Source organism: Nerophis ophidion, linkage group LG06, assembly GCF_033978795.1.
Source record: "Nerophis ophidion isolate RoL-2023_Sa linkage group LG06, RoL_Noph_v1.0, whole genome shotgun sequence".
Lineage (NCBI taxonomy): Eukaryota > Metazoa > Chordata > Actinopteri > Syngnathiformes > Syngnathidae > Nerophis > Nerophis ophidion.
This window is the reverse complement of record NC_084616.1, coordinates 72920146-72937173: the sequence shown is the minus strand read 5'-3', so window position 1 is coordinate 72937173 and position 17028 is coordinate 72920146.

Here is a 17028-nt window from a genome sequence, read left to right as displayed (position 1 = left end):
TTGGTTTTAGTATTTTGGTGTGGGCCATTGGACCTTTTTTTGTCAGTATACCTGTTAAACCTTGGCGAGAATGAGGACTCAGGTGCAGAAGGGGGACAATTGACACAGGCTTTATTTAACAGTTTTCTTTGAAATCTCTTTGAACAGAGTGATTAAAGCAAAGCGGCTATGGAATCTCTGAGAACAAAAGACATAGGCAAAACGCAATAAACAGAAAATCACTCCATTGGGGGGAAAAAGGCAATAGCAAAATTACACACAAATCTTCTAACAAAAGAACAACAATCTATGATTAGCTAAAAAAAAGGTAAATCACTCACGCAGAGGAGACAAGAAACTTTTAACAGAAAGTGCGCTATGAAAAGCTTAGAAAACTACAAACTAAATCGCTCCAAGAGGAGGGGAAAAAAAAGAAGGCAAAGCACTGAAATTAGACACAAAAATTCTTGACCAAAAACTCTAACAAACAAAATCACTTTCTCAGGGGAAACAAAGAGATCAATAAATAAGGCAAGGCAATACTTAGCAAAACTTGGTTCAAGGCCGGAGGCACGTAGCGAGACGATATACTCTGGCACAAGACAAAAGGAAGACCAGACATTTATACACATGAGGGAGGGTGACACAGGTGGGCACAATCAGGCAATCAGGAGAGACATCAGACCAGTGAAACAGGAGGAAGGGCAAGTGACCTGAAACGAGAGGGAGAGTTAACCTTTCAAAATAAAACAGGAAATGACAAGACAACATGAAACCAAACAAAACCCAGACAATACTTCACCCAGGTGTGACAATACCCATCGATTTCAATTAAAAAAAAAATGGTAAAATGAACCTCGAGAAGATGGTATAATTAAATAAAATGTTGTTGTGTTACCTGTCTATTACTGAGGGGTATTAGAACAGATCTCTGAATAAATTACCTTTTTTTTTTTTTTTTTCATTTTAATAATTTTAATTATAGTAACCCGCCAGCGCCCCCCGCGACCCCGAAAGGGAATAAGCGGTAGAAAATGGATGGATGGATGGATCTATGGTGTTACGGGTCATCCATCCATCCATGTTCTACTGCTTATTCCCTTTTTGGGTCGCAGGGGGGCGCTGGCGCCTATCTCAGCTACAATCGTGCAGAAGGCGGGGTACAACCTGGACAAGTCGCCACCTCATCGCAGACAACATTCACACTCACATTCACACACTAGGGCCAATTTAGTGTTGCCACTCAACCAGGTGCGTGTCTTTGGAAGTGGGAGGAAGCCGGAGTACCCGGAGGGAACCCACGCAGTCACGGGGAGAACATGCAAACTCCACACAGAAAGACCCCGAGCCTGGATTTGAACCCAAGACTGCAGGAACTTCTTATTGTGAGGCAGACGCACTAACCCCTCTGCCACCGTGAAGCCCCTGTTACGGGTCAATTCCGACCATTATATGTTTACACTGGCGCTCTGTTCGTTTCCCTACGTCCGTGTACACAGCGGCGTTTTAAAAAGTCATAAATTTCACTTTTTTTAAAAACCGATACCGATAATTTTGAAACCGATACCGATAATTTCCGATTTTAAAGCATTTATCGGCCGATAATATCGTCAGGCTGAAATTATTGGACATCTCTAGTTTATTGTACTGAGAGTAAGTAAATACATGGATTTAATGCATTATTGGGGCTTTTTTCGGGTGGGGGAAAAATAATTCAAGAAGATACCAAATATGTTTTTTGCAGCAAATCGGTCGGTTTAGTGCATATTTTCTCATTGTATTTTTTTTTTGGGGGGGGGGCTGTCCAGCTTCTCAGGCAAATCTTATAGTTGATGTAATTGCCCATATCGGCTGTTCAGGTTTACTTTACAAAAGAGAAGTGTAGAAAACGTCTCTTGTTGCCTTATTTGTATTACACTTTATTAAAAACAACAACAGCAAACACAACAATAACAAAAACAACAATGGAACAACATCAGCACATACCATATGTACAAATATGATGGTAAAAGTGATAGCAAAGAAGCAGTTAGTGAAATAAATAATAATACACAAATGACAATGAGCATTTTTACACTACAAATGGAGCAATACAAATACCAACAGAAATAGCACTATTGATAATAAATAATACCAATAATTTACCCCTATTATCAACAATACAGTTGTTCAAATGCAACATTAAATACACGTAATGATAAATAGAGAAAAAAAATGGAGTGGAAGAAAGAGAAGCAACCTATATTATTAACCTTGTAGATTGTTATAGTAACAATAGGTTAAGCTTTGTCTGTGTGCCATGCGTTACCCCGTTTACTTTAGGCCAGGGGTCGGCAACCTTTACCACTCAAAGAGCCATTCTGACCCGTTTCACAAAAAAAAGAAAACAATGGTAGCCACAAAACTGATTTGAAATTTAAAATTGAATAACACTGCGGTGCGCGAGTTTTATATGAGTGACGCTTGACAGCATCACACTTGCTAACCCACCCGATTTTCCGGAAGACTCACGAAAATCGGAGCAACTATTCTCTCGAATGTCTGCCTATTTTCGCCCAGATAACAATAACAAGGTCGTGCTATGATGGCGCTGCCTTGAGCGCTCTCTACAACCCGGTCACATGATATATGTGACTTCCGCAGACACACGTAAGTGACTGCAAAGCATACTTGGTCAACAGCCATACAGGTCACACTGAGGGTGGCCGTATAAACAACTTTAACACTCTTACTAATATGCGCCACACTGTGAAACCACACCAAACAAGAATGACAAACACATTTTGGGAGAATATCCGCACCGTAACACAACATAAACACAACAGAACGTGCGTCGGTTGAGGTGGGCGGGGTTTGGTGGTGTCGGGGGTGTATAATGTAGCCCGGAACGGTTAGGGATGCATGGGATTCTGGGTATTTGTTCTGTCGTGTTTATGTTGTGTTACAGTGCGGATGTTCTCCCGAAATGTGTTTGTCATTCTTGTTTGGTGTGGGTTCACAGTGTGGCACATAATAGTAAGTGTCAAAGTTGTTTATATCACAACCCTCAGTGTAACCTGTATGGCTGTTGACCAAGTAAGCCTTGCAGTCACTTTCATGTGTTAACAGAAGTCGCATGTTAGAATGGTGTAAAAGAAGACATGTTTTAGGGGACCTTAACGGCACTGCCGACACGACATCAATATTAATGTCCGGGTGAAAATCGGAGAATGTTTGCCTGGGTCTGCATTGAGAGGTACTGAAATCCGGAAACCTTCCAGAAAAATCGGGGGGGTCGGCAAGTATGCAGCTGAGCCACATCAGAGTGATCAAAGAGCCGCATGCGGGGTTGCCGACCCCTGCCCTAGGGCAACAACGTTAATATATGTTTCATGAAACGTGATTATATGCATGAGTGTATGTATATGTACTTGTATATGTACAGTATGTGTATATGTATGTTTGTACAGTGAATGTATATTTATATTCTCATCGTATTTTCAACTGCAGGGGTAAGCAACAAAAAGCTTGCCATGCTTCGAAAATATTGAGGACAGGCTACTTTCTTCTAGATTGGGATAATTACAACAACCTTATTTGAACAACAAATCCAGTCTGCCCTGTTGGCTGAGTGCCTTTTTGCATTTGCATAAACACAGAGCAAGTATGGCTTCAGGGCTAAGTGTAGACTCCGAGAATGAAACATCCATCACAACTACGGGATTGTGTTAGGAGTCGTATTGGACAAACCGCGATTTGATTTTCTACTAAGTAAGGCATACAACAAACTCTTGATCAAGGCAGTAATATCCTGTAGGAGTGGAAATAAAACAAGATTGTTTGTCAATTTACTCGAAGGAAGCGAAGTAATAAATAAAAATATACAGATTTTTGCATAACAGACTGGAATTAAAACACAACCTACTTGAGAGTGTAATCTTTTTCTACTTATAAGCCAGTTGCGCAGAGTTGACAGGGTTTAATATGTTTTTTGTAGTTTTTCAAATAAGTACTTTTGTCGACTTTTCAGTATCTCCGATCCTCCTCTTCCTCCTGCACCCGGCCGCTCACTGTTAAAGACAGCAGATGATTAGTTTAACACGAACCACCTGCGCAAACTAATAATCTGCCAGCTGTGTCTCGCCGTCAGCACATACCATGCTCACCCCCCTTGTCGGATGGCGCTCTGTTTTCAGCACCGTGGACAGAGGCGGTGACCTTTTCTCTTTGATCACTATCCCCTTCCACAGGGGAGTCAATGAAGTTAAGAGTAACATTTTTGTGGATGATAAGCAAAAAAACTAAAGAGTTTAAACATCAGCGAGATCTTTGGATCGGATCTACATGGACACCCCTGCCCGAGTACATAAACATTCAAGTGCAGTCTGCTCATTCAGCTCAAAGGTTCATAATTATGGATGGATTTCAGATATTTCTTTGTTTACTCTTTAAGAGGGCTGAGTGACAGTCCAAAGCCAAACAACATCACAGCATTTTATTATTAGTACGCCTTCACTGTTGATAAAAAAAAAAAAGCCGGTGTTGGCCACTTGACAATGTATCTCACGTAACAATGTATTTTAAAAATGGCTGTTTTTGATACTATTTCTAATAAAACACATTCGATCAGTGAGCCTCATTGCGTCATGCACTTAAACATCAATGCTAACATTGCCCAATATGATCTGGCAAATTCTCTAAAGTCCTACTAAAAGTAAATGCTACTGATATTGGACAATGAAACACTCAAATATCAATATAACACAGTCGTTGGGGTCGAGTGTTGTCCTGAAACCAATATTTTGGTACCAAAATTACTTTTCTAAATAAAGGGGACCACAAAAATATTGCATTACTGCTTAAATTTAACAACAAATCATATGGTACAATTAAACATATGTTTCTTATTGCAAGTTTGTCCTTAAATAGTGAAGATACAAGACAACTTGTCTATTATTAGTAAGTAAGCAAACCGAGGCTCCTAAATAGTCTACTGCAGTGGTTCTTAACTTGGGTTCTATCGAACTCTAGGGGTTTGGTGAGTCGGCCTCAGGGAAATTTTAGGGATTTCAACATCTACGGTCCATAATATCATCAAAAGGTTCAGAGAATCTGGAGAAATCACTCCACCTAAGCGGCATGGCCGGAAACCAACATTGAATGACCGTGATCTTCGATCCCTCAGACGGCACTGTATTAAAAACCGACATCAATCTCGAAAGGATATCACCACATGGGCTCAGGAACACTTAAGAAAACCACTGTCACTAAATACAGTTTGTCGCTACATCTGTAAGTGCAAGTTAAAGCTCTACTATGCAAAGCGAAAGCCATTTATCAACAACATCCAGAAACGCCTCCGGCTTCTCTGGGCCCGAGATCATCTAATATGGACTGATGCAAAGTGGAAAAGTGTACTGTGGTCTGACAAGTCCACATTTCAAATTGTTTTTGGAAATATTCAACATCGTGTCATCCGGACCAAAGGGGAAGCGAACCATCCAGACTGTTATGGACAAAGTTGAAAAGCCAGCATCTCTGATGGCTTTTGTCCACAGCCTCGAACCAAGTTGATAAGAATTACCTCGCTTTATTTAATGATTTCGTTGTTCCATCTGAGAAGGTGATTTTGGTTTGCTAAAGTTTTTTGGTCAAGTTTTTTTTGTGTCAATTTCATAGTGCCTTGCCTTCCTTTCTTCCTCCTTTTTGGCTCCTCTGCATAAGTGATTTACCTTTTTTTGTAGATAAAATTTAATCGTTGTTGTTTTTTTGTTAATAGATTCGTGTAGAACTTTGCTATTGCCCTTTTCCTCCCTATGGAGTGATTTTCCATTTATTGCCTTATGCTCTATGCTACATATCCTTTTTTACTCAAATGTATCAAAGATAGACTTTGTAGCCACTTTGTTTGAATCACTGTGTCCAAGAGATATCAAAGAAAACCGAAGTCTGAGTCAAATGTCTCTCTTCTACACCTGAGTCCTCATTCTCGCCATGACCTAACAAAAAGAAGAGGTTGTGATGCCAAAAAATATTGACGTAATCATAGTAGTATCAACTCGATACGCTACTGTACTTGATATCATTACAGTGGATGTTGGGTGTAGATCCACCATTGGGCTACTGTACTTGATATCATTACAGTGGATGTTGGGTGTAGATCCACCATTGGCGTTTGTTTACATTTTGACGCCGGTACTTTTAGAGGCGGTATAGTATCGAACATGATTCATTAGTATCGCGGTGCTATACTAATACCGATATACCGTACAACCCTATTGGGGTCCATAAAATGACGATAGCATTATTCCAGAGAGTTTCGAAAAAAGTAGCTCTTTTAAATTCTTCCTTTTTGGTGACTTTCATTAATATTTACTGTATATGTTGGTAAATACATAATAAAGTGGTACAAAAGAACACAGTTTACTCTGGTAAAAAAAAAAAAACACAAACTTTCGAGATCTACGGCATTTCGTTTTATAACAACAATAATACTTACTAATTACATTTGTTAAAATCTCAAAGTTCTACAAAGTATAAAAGAAAATAAAAAAATAGAAAGTTAGAATATATAATAAAAATTTTTAAAAGAAATGAAAAACATGAAAAGCACTAGATAAAACACTAGATGAAACAGAAACTGTCAGGCTTTCTCCTGACAGTTTGTCTATGTTTTAGTTTTCTTCTGCATTTGTCTGTTTCCTCTGTGTTTAGTATCTCCTGTCTTCAGTTCCTGTCTAGTGCTCTTATTTTGTCAGCTTCCTGTCTTGTTCCCTGAGTGCTGTGTTCCTCCTCAGCTGGGGCTGATTGGCACCTGGTCACACCTGTTGCCAATCAGCCCGCTTGCGTCAGTTGCTGCATCATTGTATTGTATTGTCATTTGTCTTGTCGTTGCCACATGTCGCTCTTCAATCAATCAATCAATCAATCAATGTTTATTTATATAACCCCAAATCACAAATGTCTCAAAGGACTGCACAAATAATTACGACTACAACATCCTCGGAAGAACCCACAAGAACCCTCTTCTCGTGTCGTTTTGATTTCGGCTATTACCTGTCGTGCTACATCTTGTCCTGGTCGTCGTAGCGGTAAGCTGTTTTTGTTAGCCATAGCTATTTCCGGTTTTTCTGTTTGTTATCCTCTAGCTTCCATGCTCCATCCATCCATCCATTTTCTACCGCTTATTCCCTTTTGGGGTGACGGGGGGCGCTGGCGCCTATCTCAGCTATAATCGGGCGGAAGGCGTGGTACACCCTGGACAAGTCGCCACCTCATCGCAGAGCTTCCATGCTAAAGTTCCTTTTTGTTTCTTGTTAGCTTCTATGCTAAAGGCCATTTGTTTTTGTTATCCGCCCAAGTGCGCACTTTTGGTTTGAACCCTTTGTTTGGTTTTGTCTTAGTATTTATATTAAAATCATGTTTGCTCACTCCATGCCTGCCTCCATCTCTGCATCTTGGGGTTCAACAACAAATAACTCTGACAGAAACATAGATACAAAATATAAATACAATTATTAAAGCACTGGATTAAACAGATGTATATAAAAACAAGAAGGCAGATAAATGAGATAAAAGCTGTTTTAAAACATATAAAATATAGAACGTGACGTTACACAGGACTGTTAGAATAATTATGTATATATTATCACAGTAACTTTAGTATGTTTAAAATCTGTTGCTTTAGTTATTGGCTATTGTGATCAAGTTAGACTTTTTCCAATCTATGCAAGGACAAAACTTCTTGTCTGAAGGGTGGCCTCAGCCACAGATGTTATATTTGGTTTAGCCCGCTAACAGCCAAGGACTTCAAGAACCTCAACGCAGATAAGATGATAACACACAGACGAAGTGGGGATGAGGCAAAATCACAAGACCATCAGCCCATTCTGTCACGTACTGTGCGTCCTGGACCTGCTTAGAAATAATATATGTGACCACTCCTTTTAGACGCGGTCTCAGTGATGTTGACTATGGAAGTCTGAATAAAAAGAGGAACGCGGGAGCTGAACCTTAGAGCGTAGGGCGAGATTGTGACTAAGTGTTCAGCTCCATGCTTTTTCCTCATGAGCTAAATTGAACTCTGTCTCTGCTTGGTTCCTTGCTTCTTGTCTGATTAATAGATGTCATCAGTGTTTGAACCTGACAAGGACTGCACTACATCACATTTTGAGAGTAGTTCAAACATAATACATTTTTCTGACTTTTTATTCACACTTTCCTTCATTGTTTCATTGGACCTGTGACTTATATTCAGGTGCGACTTATATATCAAACTATGTACTGTATCATTTGAACATGTCTTTTAATCTTAATACATACTGACTGGTATGAACCAAAAGGTAAACATGACAATCTACACCCGCAACAGGGCCCTCCAGGCTCGTGACAACTAAAGTCTATGCCGCTAGTCCGACTAAAGCCCCGTGGATGAAGAGGTGGATCTTCGCATCCCTCATGGAGTTGGACTAGTTCAGAAATGACAGCAAACATGAATAATTCAATGGATGGACCTTGGTGAATATGCTTACCGATAACATACTTGTTGGACCCGCAAGCTTGTTATGTTAATTTAGTCTATTCAGGTATCACCTTTGTGCTATTGTTTTTGCTTGTTAAATGGAAGGTTGACCTAAACATTAAGGGTATAGTGATTCATCAATATATCAACTTATTTTCCTTAGATTCAACGACACAGATCATCAGATTTAGCAATACTTTATTAATCCCCGAGGGGAAATTGAGATTTTTAGCACAATCGCATTCAAGAGCAGACAAACATTACAGGGAGACAGAACAGGGTCGCTGACGGGTGTGCACACTTCCAGCACCCCTTTTAGAAAAAAGTGGGAAACCGGTAAACAGAAACATATCTAATTGTTGACAAAAATAGTCATGTATTAAAATTTGAGAGCACATGATGACAAAACTAAAGGTCGACGATTCAAGTTGTGATTGTGCTTTTATTTTGAAATTTCCGCCCAGAAACCTTCAAGTTTCGCAAAAAATAAATTAAAAAAGAATCACCGTTACTTCATTTTTTTATTGTAACATTGCGACCCCAAAAGGGACAAGAGGTAGGAAATGGATGGATGGGATGCATGGTGAAAACAAGCTTGGTGGTACACTAACTTTGTATATGGTGCTCATTAGTTTATCTAGGTGTACTTGACAAAAAGTCCACTTATTTATGCGAGAGACAAATAGAGAGGCACAATCCAGGATTAAGGTGTATTTTTAATCAAAAATGCTTTTAAATTAATGAACATGAAAATTTTACAACATAAAAAGGACAGTGCTTTAAATTTGATAACACAAATATTTTTTTTCTATAAAGGCATTATTAACAATAATATTATTCCACAGTACACCTGAAGCTTTCATATTTAAATATATCACCATCAATACCATAATTTGGTCACAAACTGAGTTTGTAATTAATTTTTCAAGGTATTTCAAAGTTTTAAAAAGCCTGAAGCTTATAATTGCTCACACTATAATTAATATTCAGGATGTACTTGTATGATCTGTGCTCAGCAAGTTTGCCTACTGGGAACTAAGATTTGATCACATTGTTTTGAAATGTATATATATTTATATATATATATATATATATGTACATATATATATATATTTATATATACATATGTGTGTGTGTATATATATATATATATATATATATATATATATATATATATATATATATATATATATATATACATATACACATACACATATGTATGTATAAATATATATATATATATATATGTATATATATATATATATATACACACATATATACAAACACACACATATATATATATATATATATATATATATATATATATATATATATATATATATATACATACACATATATATATATACACATACATATACATACACATATATACATATATATATATATATATATATATATATATATATATATACATACATATATATACATATATAAATCCATCCATACATTTTCTACCGCTTATTCCCTTTTGGGGTCGCGGGGGGCGCTGGCGCCTATCTCAGCTACAATATGGCGGAAGGCGGGGTACACCCTGGACAAGTCGCCACCTTCGCCACCTCATCGCAGGGCCAACACAGATAGACATATGTGTGTAAATATGTATATTTGTATATATATATGTATATATATATATTTAGTAGATACACTGAGACAGACTCTAAGCTCATTGTGTTTTTGAAACTGCACCAATTTTCTCAGAATTTTCATTAATTTGAAGTGTTTCTGTGCAGAAGATTATTTGTGATTTGTACGTTTTCAGAATGTGCTTGTGGTAGGTGGTGTGGCCTGCGGACTTGCAGCGAGGCGGGGTGTGCCAGGGCCGTCTCCGAGATCGGCGACAGGTGCGTAGAAGGCCCACCTGGGTGCATTTGTCTGATCATCTGTCACTTTGTAAAAGGGCAGCAGCCGGGAAGGAGTGGGTTGGTGTGGTTGATGGTGGATAGAGAACCCGGGCACGAGCATGAGCGAAAGAAAGCGAGACGGAGACCAGAGCGGACGGCTGAAAAGCAACCAGAAGAACGAGACAGTCACAAGGGCCGATTGGAGAAGATGTTCCTTCCATTCGGCCTCTGAGCTAAAATGAGTTTGACACCTCTGCACTAGAGTGCTGCATTTGTTGAATAATTGCTATTAAATCCTTGTGACAACAGGCGGTCCACACAGAAAAGGGCCAACCGGCTTTTAAATATTGTTCTCCATTCAAGCAGATAATTAAGTATTATTTCTTCAATGGGGTAATTCTTTCATGATTGACATAAATGTGATTTTTTTCCTGACGCTGTGCCCAGCAGCTCACACATCCAGGCAACAAAGTTGTCTTTGACCTCGGCATTTCTCGCAGAAGGAAGAGACGAAGTGGCAGCTTCTTTGACCGTCCGAGCTCTGCCGCCTGTAATTGGAAGCATTGGGTGAGACAGCTGGGTTTTAATTGGACAGCAGCCAAGAAGTTGTGTGGATGGTGGTGTATGCCCCCCCCCCCCCACCCCCCCACCACCACCACCATGTCAATTACTCCCCGGGTGCAAGACTCCTTGTCGCCAGGCCTTACACACAACCTTAGTCTCTCTTTTAAAGCTCCAAAAATGTGTGTGTTGTACAATACATTTGAGTTCCAGTCATCAATGTGACCGTCCACACATTGAAGTCCTAGACCAGGGGCATCAAACTCAAATACAGAGTGGGCCAAAATTTAAAACTGAACAAAGCCGCGGGCCAAAGTTGAACAAATTAACCTTTTGATAGGGACCCAAACAAGTTTTGCATTGAATATTGAACAAGCAAGGCTTAAATAGGGCAGCACGGTGGAACAGGGGTTAGTGCATCTGCCTCACAATACGAAGGTCCTGAGTAATCCTGGTTCAATCCCGGGCTCGGGATCTTTCTGTGTGGAGTTTGCATGTTCTCCCCGTGACTGCCTGGGTTCCCTCCGGGTACTCCGGCTTCCTCCCATGGAACAGGCAGAGCTTATGCAACGTAATAGTGCAAAATCAACTTTCAAAAAACATCAAATAAATTAAAAACAATTTTATTTAAAAAATGAATGCTTCTTTTCTATTTGCAGCCTTCTGAGGTAAATATCAACATTAACTTTTTCCACAGGCTAATAAATTCGAAAATAAAATAAAAATGAGGTGGGCGGGGTTTGGTGGTAGCGAGGTGTGTATATTGTAGCGTTCCGGAAGAGTTAGTGCTGCAATGGATTCTGGGTATTTGTTCTGTCGTGTTTATGTTGTGTTACAATGCGGGTGTTCTCCCGAAATTTGTTTTGTCATTTTTGTTTGGTGTGGGTTCACAGTGTGGCGCATATTTGTAACAGTATTAAAGTTGTATACACGGCCACCCTCAGTGTGACCTGTATGGCTGTTGACCAAGTATGTGTGTGTGTGAAAGCCGCATATATTATGTGACTTGGCCAGCACGCTGTTTATATGGAGGAAAAGAGGATGTGACGACATGTTGTAGAGAACGCTAAAGGCAGCGCCTTTAAGGCACGCTCCCAATATTTTTGTTTGGGTGGAAATCGGGAGAATGGTTGCCCAGGGAGATTTTCGGGAAGGGCACTAAACTCTACTGGGAAAATCGGGAGGGTTGGCAAGGATGAGTATTAGCAGTGAATGTGGTGTTACCGGCGGGCCAGCTCTAATGTTAATTTGATATCGCCTCAAGGGCCAAATGAAATTAAACGGCGGGCCCAATTTGGCCCTGGGGCCAGAGTTTTATACCCATGTTCTAGACAGACAGGTGTGTGGAATGTGGGGATTTAGATGTTTACCTTATCCCAATACTGTTCAGTATTTTAACATAAAAGTGTGTACATGTGAGACATTAAAAGCCACAAAACGCAACGAGTCCATCAGACCCACAAACGCTGGCTGAGTAACAACAATATAAACGTTGCACGGAAAATTTATCTGCCAGTTTCTGCATCCCATAGGGATTCTTCATTTGTGTTTCTGCACCTGCTGTTCCCACACAAGGTTGCAACATTGTTGGTCAACACTGTCTGCTCTCATTTTCTCGCACATTTGACCCTCTGATGATCTGTGTACCTACACTCTGTCAGCCTCCTGTCTAGGCCTGCTGTGTGTGTGTGTGTGTGTGTGTGTGTGTGTGTGTTTGGGGGGGGGGGTTACACACAGAACATCAATTTCCACACTTCTATTAGCCCCCGACATCTTATATGTAATAGAAATGGTGTGTGGTCATTAAATATGTATTCTGATATATGTTCTTCACAAGAAATGAGCCAAAGTCAGTGAGTCTCAGTTTGAAAAATTAATTAATTATATAATTTTTCTTTTAATAAAAAAAATGAAAACGGGTCCCACGGACCTGAACACTACACAAGGGAGCTCATTGAATATTCATGTACAAGAACAATTGTTCTCACTGGCACTCATCGAGGGCGGACGCTCCCCTTTCCTCTCCCTTATCTCTCCTGCTTCCTTTCTTTGTATTGTCTTGTCTTTCTTGTTGCCTCTTGTTGCACTGCTCTCCTAATCTAAACATTAGAACTAATTAACTGGCCTTAAGGAAATTGACAAGATCTCGGGTTTGGGGGAACCTGCTAGTCTTGACGGAGCGGTTTTTGCTGGACACACGACGGACTCTTGGGAGAAGAAGGAGTGCCGCCTGAAGAGTACATGAAGATATCCACCTATTCGGAATTATGAGTAAGCGATTGGAGTAAGCGTTTCTCTGGTTTGTCGACAAATTGGAAGTTGCTGGCAGTCTTCAAAGTGCCCCAAAGCTGCCACAGAGGATTGGAGGATGCGGGAAGAACTGTGGACACTCTTAGGATTTGGATAACATTGGGCTGTCTGCCCCACAGGATGAATTTGAGGACCAGTCATAGACAATTTAGAGTGAAAAGCAAAATGTATCACTCTCATACAGAACATTCTAAATTGGATTGCTTCCTTGGCTTTGAGACTCTCCCGAAGGATACAAAAAAACCTCCCTTCTTGTCTCTCATGGAGACACACCTGTTGTTGTTGACTTTGGACTGACTAGCGACTGCATGACACCAAGGTTGCGGAACAGAGACAAGCGGCAGGCTTACACACAAATATGCATCCACAAAAAATACACGCCACACACACATCCATCCAACACCTTTGACGCGAATCCCTTAGGGATGATGGATAGCTGGGCAGCGCCTGAAGAGCTGCAGCCTGCCACCATAGCCCCCACTCTCTCCCCTCTGTTGCTAGTCTCGAAATGTGCTTTTCTCTGGAGGTTTTTCCACACTCCAGATTGGGCCCCCTTAGGAGCCCAGGCTTGATTGTATTTTTTTTACTCATCCTTCCCCAGCGTTGACCTTTTTCCCATCTTTTACGAGGCACCTTGTGGCGACCCATCAGCAAACATTGTTCTGTAACCCTGTACACTGTTTGTTTATCTAATTTTGAACAGGTTTGTGCTGTAAACAAAGTTTTGTTGTACAAAACCCGTTTCCATATGAGTTGGGAAATTGTGTTAGATGTGAATATAAATGGAATACAATGATTTTCAAATCATTTTCAACCCATATTCAGTTGAATATGCTACAAAGACAACATATTTGATGTTCAAACTGACAAACATTTTTTTTTTTCAAATAATCATTACCTTTAGAATTTGATGCCAGCAACACGTGACAAATAAGTTGGGAAAGGTGGCAATAAATACTGATAAAGTTGAGGAATTCTCATCAAACACTTATTTGGAACATCCCACAGGTGTGCAGGCTAATTGGGAACAGGTGGGTGCCATGATTGGGTATAAAAGCAGCTTCCGTGAAATGCTCAGTCATTCACAAGCAAGGATTGGGGAAACGGTCACCTCTTTGTGAACAAATGCGTGAGCAAAGTGTCAAACAGTTTAAAAACAACATTTCTCAACGGGCTATTGCAAGGATTTTAGAAATTTCACCATCTATGGTCCGTAATACCATCAAAAGGTTCAGAGAATCTGGAGAAATCACTGCACGTAAGCGATGATATAAAGGACCTTTGTCCCCTCAGGCAGTACTGCATCAAAATGCGACATCAATCTCTAAAGGATATCACCACATGGGCTCAGGAACACTTAGAAACCCACTGTCAGTAACTACAGTTTGTCGCTACATCTGTAAGTGCAAGTTAAAAAACTCTACTATGCAAAGCCAAAGCCATTTATCAACAATACCCAGAAACGCCGCCGGCTTTGCTGGGCCTGAGCTCACCTAAGATGGACTGATGCAAAGTGGAAAAGTGTTCTGTAGTCTCACGAGTCCACATTTCAAAATGTTTTTTGGAAACGGTGAACGTCGTGTCCTCCGGAACAAAGAGGAAAAGAACCATCAGGACTTTTCTAGGTGCAAAGTTGAAAAGCCAGCATCTGTGATGGTATGGGGGTGTACTAGTGGCCAAGGCATGGGTAACTTACACATCTGTGAAGGCACCATTAATGCTAAAAGGTACATACATGTTTTGGAGCATCATATGTTGTCATCCAAGCAACATTATCATGGACGCCCCTGCTTATTTCAGCAAGACAATGCAAAGTCACTTGTTACAACAGCGTGGCTTCATAGTAAAAGAGTGCGGGTACTTTCCTGGCCCGCCTGCAGTCCAGACATGTCTCCCATTGAGAATGTGTGGCACATTATGAAACCTAAAATACGACAGCGGAGACCCCGGACTGTTGAACAACTTAAGCAAACAAGAATGGGAAAGAATTCCCAAACTTAAGCAAACAAGAATGGGAAAGAATTCCACCCGAAAAGCTTCAAAAATGTGCTTCCTCAGTTCCCAAAGGTTTATTGAGTGTTGTTAAAAGAAAAGGTGATGAAACACAGCGGTGAACATGCCCTTTCCCAACTACTTTGGCACGTGTTGCAGCCATTCTAAGGGGTTGAAAAGGATTTGCAAATCATTGTATTCTGTTTATATTTACATCCAACACAATTTCTCAACTCATATGGAAACGGGGTTTGTACTCGTGCTATGACAATATAGAGTACTACCTACCTACCTCCATACCGATTAATATAGAAGACACTAGTCTCGCAATTTCATATGAAATATATGAAATCTGACTACGCTCAAGTTTGAACAGGGAAGACAAAATAAGGCAAGCATTTTCTGATCTTTAACAGTTTGTCAAGGATTTTGCTGAGTCACTCATTGAATCCTTTAGGTCAAATCACTGGTCAGCACTACGCTCAAAGGAGACTTGTGAAGTCATCAATAAAGAGACTGATGCGGCTTCCTTGTGAACCCCCCCCCCCCCCACCCCCCCACCCCGCTACAATATAGGACAGGGGCAAGCAAACTACAGGTTGTTGCTGACTTATATTTAATAAAACATGTTTGAAACTAGAATATCAAATGTTGCAAAGATACTGTATGTCATTAACACTCACATGTATAAACCTACTTTTTTAAAGTAATAATTTCTTATTTCAAGCATGAAAAAAAAATCATGATGCCGAGCGCATATCTTTAGCTGAGATAAGCACCGGCGACCCCAAAGGGAACAAGCAGTAGCAAATGGATGGATGGCATTTACTTAATTTAAGAATATTTTTAAATATATTGAGCAAAACAGTCTTTTTTCTAGCAAGAAAAGTACACTTGTTATTATTGAGAAAATCTTTATTTTAAGGTATATTTGGGTTCATTGAGGTTTGCTAATTTTACTTGTTTTGGAAAGTATTGACAAGCCAAATTTTTCTTGTTCTATTGGCAGATAATTTTGCTTAGTTAAAAAAAAAAAAAATACCACTAATTTATTTTATTTTTTGGCGACATGCGTGGACAACCTATGTAAGTAAAGCTCTTTGTGTTGACGCAAATAAATGTAAAGGATTGAACATTTAAAAGAGTGTCGGACTAAGTTTCGTCTCCCTCTGATCAGAACGAACACGCGACGAGTGGATCGAGTGCGAGTTGCTGCAATCTGTCGCTGAACAGGAGAATTTCCTTCAATTTAGACACAGTGATGGTCGAAATGCACAAAAACATTCCAAGAAGGGGCCCACTGAATGATTTACCAAGGACATGGTATGCGTTGATACTATTAGTGTCATTTTCCCTTAGTAAGTCATCGATTAAATTAATGTTTTATGGTTAAGTTGTTTTTGGATGGGAAAATTGTGATATATATATCTTACCGGAGACATCAGTGGCTTATGCGTTGTCCTGCAGTAGCTGTCAAAAAGGCAGCTGTGAGCTTGGCTCCTCGGCTTTTCTCTGAGACGGTGGGTTGTTCACCACAGCCATCCGACTTTGAGGTATGTCTTTACAATCTCACTAAAACACTATTAAAACAATAAGCAGATAAGGGATCTTTCAGGATTATCCTAGTAAATGTGTCTAATTACATCTGAAACGCTCACACTGCCGCCGCCCGTAGCCGTCGCTTTTTTTCTTTTTTTTTCTGGTCCTTCACTCTAAATTTCCTCATCCACAAATCTTTCATCCTCGCTCAAATTAATGGGGAAATTGTTGATTTCTCGGTCCGAATTGCTCTGACCGCTGGTGGCTCACATTATAAACAATGTG